At 41.6% G+C, this 4,378-nt stretch overlaps 1 non-coding gene across 1 annotated transcript; it reads right to left on the bottom strand.

Moving 5' to 3' along the window:
* Positions 1-877: 877 nt before the first annotated feature.
* Positions 878-1,041, bottom strand: LOC142461759 (U1 spliceosomal RNA). The gene has a single exon (XR_012786958.1). It is a non-coding gene; the product is annotated as a U1 spliceosomal RNA (small nuclear RNA).
* Between the last annotated feature and the right edge of the window lie 3,337 nt (positions 1,042-4,378).

Below are 4,378 nucleotides of genomic sequence, written 5' to 3'. Positions count from 1 at the left end.
AATTTAACTTGTTTCTGGCTTCGAAGCTGTTATCTTGCACTGGTTCAAAGCTATTCCACATTCTACCACAGTGTGCTGCCTCTGATGACCGCTAACCTTCCTCCTGGACTGAGAGACTTGTCTCAGCGGTTCCTTGCTGTGCAGAATACATATTGTGATTTCATGAATGGTTTAAACCTACTATAAATTTTCACTCATTTGGTTTTATTAAATTACTCTTGAACTATTAGAAACATTTTTGAAATTCTTAAATTACACATTTTTGCATGCTCTACTTACATAGACAGATTGTTTGAGGTGCCACCTCTACATTTTATTTTAGAGCTGCATGGCTATTTTTTTATCCTAGAAATATAGTTAAACTGCACAATGTAAATCACTGTGGTGGATGAATTCCTGGGAACGGGGAATTGGATGAATTTCCTATTTGGAAATCCCCCTTGAAGTCCCTCTACAATCCTGGAAAATGCAATGCAACTTTTCTAGTATTTAAATATATTTGAATAAAAAATATCCATGTTATTATAATCCAATGCTCAAAGAAGCTAGATGTGAAACTTACAAACTTGTTTGAGTTATTTAACATTTAATAAACTTAAAGACATATGGCAGCTGCGTTTGGAAATTTTAAATATATTCCATATCTGGTCACAATTCAGTCACAATTTCTTTCTAAAGTTCCACTTTTGTGCATTATAAGAGCACATTACTATAAAATAAATTTATTCCAAAAGTGTTGGATATAATAAGTAAGTCTCTTTAGATACTGAATGTGTAAAATTGTTTCAATGGAATAACAATGGAACCCAAAGTTTAATCCTCTTCCCACTCAGACTCTTAACATTTGCATCACAGTTCTCAACTAAAGGATTTTTTTTAGGGGAGAGCGAGAACACAGTCCCCCACTACCACAAATTATGCAGTCGAGTTTCCCACATTTGGGGAAATCGCAGGGGTCAGGACATCCGGAGTGCAATGGGTGAGCCTTGCCCTGGGAAAACCACCTTCGTGATCATGGCATCTCCCCTGCCAGGTAAGTATCTAAAAGATTTTTTAAAGACCTATCCTGACACATGATGCCGACTGTAATAAAGTAATGTCTACATGCCTCCAAGCAAGACTATTATAGTGTGAATATTATTCACATTTACAAATAAACCTCTAAAGCAGTCATGATGAATGTTTGTTGTTGGTATGCATTTGGGCTGTGATCTGCATGGTCGGCAGTGCAAAACTACCAACAGCTCCCCTGAAGAAACTGGGTTTTCTACTCTGGTAAGTAGTTTCAGTCTTGACAACTGTCTGGAAACCTCACAGAGGGTCAAAGTGAGTCAGCAGTGACTCAATGGCAATGTTTTTTTCTTGGGGGGTGGGGGAAGAAGGATGGGTGGGAGGTGACTTAAGATCAAATTATTACTCCACGTGACATCTTTGCTCTTTAGAATTTTAAAGAAGTCTTTTGTTAGTAGATTTACCCAGTTATATATATAAATTTCTTGCCTGCTACTTACAGGAGTTTTGATTGTGGACCCACATAAAATGAAATCTTTAAAAATATTTTGCAAGGTATTACTAACGAGTTCAGTGGTGAGAATTTTTGTTCTCCTTACATTGAAGTGAAATCCAGAGTGAATGTTTCAGTCTTTGATGTTCATTAGTAAGTGTGCTGCAGGTCCTCATTGTTGTGTTCTGTATTCTGAAGGCTATTAATGAATCTTCCTCCTGTTGTGATGCCTTGTACTTCCCCAAATCGTGAGTGATCTTCTGGAAACAATTTCTCAGCACACAAATGGAATAAATATAGTAAAAGATTTTATAATTCTGACTCACATCTTTCTTTTTTTTAATAATTTTATTGGAGGCTCATACAACTCTTATCACAATCCATACATCCATCCATTGTGTCAAGCACTTTTGTACATATGTTGCCATCATCATTCTCAAAACATTTGCTTTCTACTTGAGCCCTTGTTATCAGCTCTTCATTTTCCCCTCCGTTACTACTCCCCATGCCATGAACCCTTGATAATTTATAAATTATTATTATTTTGTCATATCTTACACCATCCAATGTCTCCCTTCACCAACTTTTCTGCTGTCTATCCCTCAGGGAGGAGATTATGTGTAGATCCTTGTAATCTGTTTCCCTTTTCTACTCCACCTTCCTTCCACCCTCCTGGTATGGCCATTCTCACCACTAGTCCTGAGGGGTTCATCTGTCCTGGATTCCCTGTGTTTCCAGTTCCTATCTGTACCAGTGTACATTCTTGGGTCTAGTTGGATTGTAAGGTAGAATTGGGATCATGATAGTGGGGGAGGGGGAAGCATTAAAGAACTAAAAGAAAATTGTATGTTTCCTCATTGCTATACTGCATCCTGACTGGATCAGCTCCTCCCCGTGGCCCTTCTGAAAGGGGATGTCCAATTTCCCACAGATGGGCCTTGGGTCCCCACTCTGCACTCTCCCTCATTCACAATGCTTTGATTTTTTGTTGTTGTTGTTTTGGTCTTTGTTGCCTGTTCCCTGATCCCTTTGATACCTGGTGATCTAACAGGCTGGTGAGCTTCATCCATGTGGGCTTTGGTGTTTCTCAGTTAGATGTCCACTTGTTTATTTTCCAGGCTTAAGACCACAGACGCTATAGCTTTGGTAGCTGGGCACCATAAGCTTTCTTCACCACATTTGCTTGTGTACCTATTGTCTTCAGCGATCATAACAGGAAGGTGAGCATATCAAACTGCCAAATTATTAGAACAACGTGTTCTTGTGCTGAGGGAGTACTTGAGTAGGGGCTCACTGTCTATCTGTTTCCTTAATACTAAACCTACAAATATATGTACATAGATCTATTCCCCCTTGTCATATATAAATATATTTTCATATGTATATGCTTGTATTTAGATCTCTGTAAATGCCCTTTGCCTCCTAGTTCTTTCCTCTATTTCTTTATACTTTCCTCTTGTCCCACTATCATGTTCAGGCTTCATTTGGGTTTCAAAAATTCCTCTAGGTTACATTGCCCTTGATCCAGCATTGCCAGACCCCTTACAACCTTCTTGCCACTGATTTGGGATCACTTGCTGTTCCCTTGTCCCTGGGTTTGTTAACACCCACTTCCTTTCCTCCCCTCCACCCCGCCTCCCTCTCTCCCAAGTCTCCCAGGAACTGTCATCCAGTTGTTCTCTCTTCAGGTTTGTTTATCCTGCCTATCCCTTCCAGGTAGAAATGCAGCAACAACAATGTGTACCATCACAAGTCTGAGTACAACGAAGCAACAATAGAAAGTAAAACAATAGCTACAACAACACAAACTAGTTTAGGGTCTATTTGTTGTCCAGTCGAGTCTGATGGTGTGTCATACCCTGGCCCCACATTGATTCCTGGCGACTTCATTTCTTTGTCCACCCCACCCCACCCCTTCCCCCATTCTCTGTTGCATGCCCCCAGATGCTGTCTTCAGGGTAGTGGGCTCAGGGCAAGCACAATCCCCAACGTGTGTCTCTACTGTTGTCCCCAATGGTGCTATGGTTCAATGAGGAACGCTGTGTCTCTTGGTGAGGTCGGCCCTGTGGTCATCTCTGTGCCTTGCTACTCTGAGCAGAAACATTGTCCTCAGGGCTTGGTAGCCAGATGTGCTTCACTTTTTTTCCCCCTTCCCCCCCTCGTTGGCTCCTGTGTGCTCTGATCAGACAAGTCTCTCTCCTTGAGCTGTAGCTTCAGCGTTGTCCTCTGGAGTGAATTATTCTGGTGGGGATGGTGGTGCTGCCCACTTAGTTGGTAATGGGGTCAGCCCCTCAGGTCTCTCTATCAGTTCCCTGCTTCATGTTAGTGTGTTTTGTTCTTGTCTTGGAGCTCTGGGTTGAAGGTTATGGAGACACAAACAACGCCCTCCCCCCGTGTGGGTTAGTGCCCTTTTCTCCCGGCTACCCATACCTTTCCCCCCTCCTTCTTAATGGGCTATATATGTATCCCATATGTATCCCTGAGTTTAGTCTGGCCCCTGCCATATTACCTGGACCTCACCCCAGGAACATATGTATACAGTAGCTTCTTTCCTATGCCCCTTTTGTATGTTTTGAGTTTACCTCAGTGGACTCATGTAGTACTTGTCTTTTTGTGCTTGGCTTACTTCACTTAGCATGATTTCCTCCAGTTCTTCCCATGTGGCAATGTGCTTCACGTGTTCATCACTGCTTTTTAGGGATGTGTAATGCTCCATTTTATGTATGTTCCATGGTTTTTTAATCCATTCGTTTGTTGATGGAAATTTGGGCAGTTTCCAGCTCCTTGCAATTGTGAACTGCACCGCGATGAACATTGGGGCACAGATGTCTGGCCATGGTTTGTTTTTTTTATCTCTTCTGGGTATATGGTAGC

This window comes from Tenrec ecaudatus, chromosome 11 (assembly GCF_050624435.1).
Source record: "Tenrec ecaudatus isolate mTenEca1 chromosome 11, mTenEca1.hap1, whole genome shotgun sequence".
Taxonomy (NCBI): domain Eukaryota; kingdom Metazoa; phylum Chordata; class Mammalia; order Afrosoricida; family Tenrecidae; genus Tenrec; species Tenrec ecaudatus.
Note: the sequence above shows the minus strand (reverse complement) of the source record. Positions and strands in the feature narration are given on the sequence as shown.